This window comes from Buceros rhinoceros, unplaced genomic scaffold, assembly GCF_000710305.1.
Source record: "Buceros rhinoceros silvestris isolate BGI_N320 unplaced genomic scaffold, ASM71030v1 scaffold31589, whole genome shotgun sequence".
Taxonomy (NCBI): domain Eukaryota; kingdom Metazoa; phylum Chordata; class Aves; order Bucerotiformes; family Bucerotidae; genus Buceros; species Buceros rhinoceros.
The window spans coordinates 26,448-26,756 of NW_010430275.1; the positions used below are offsets into that span (position 1 = coordinate 26,448).

A 309-nucleotide genomic window follows, 5' to 3' on the forward strand; every position below is an offset into this window, starting at 1 on the left:
GGGAGCCCGTCTCCTGCATGGGCCTCCTCCAGCCAAAAGCAGTGAGCCCCGAGGCTGCTGCAACCCTGGAGGCTAGGGCTGACCTGATGCCGCCTTTGCTGTGCCTCCATGCAGACCTCCCGCTGTTTCTCTAAGCGATGCAATGGGCAGAAGCAAACACATCTCCACGTTTTGCTGCTTTGGGGAAATATTTGAGAAAGATCCTTTTCTTCCCTGCCTGATGTTGGGTATTTATTCTTCCTCCACCTCCTTCCCAGTCCCCGGGCGGGCTGGTGGCAAGGAGGTAGAGGACTGGCACCATGCACCCCG

General features: G+C 57.9%; 1 protein-coding gene across 1 annotated transcript in view; it reads right to left on the reverse strand.

Moving 5' to 3' along the window:
* MATN1 (matrilin 1, cartilage matrix protein) overlaps positions 1–309 on the reverse strand; it is a 20,271-nt gene that overhangs the window by 19,686 nt on the left and 276 nt on the right. The window lies entirely within an intron of this gene.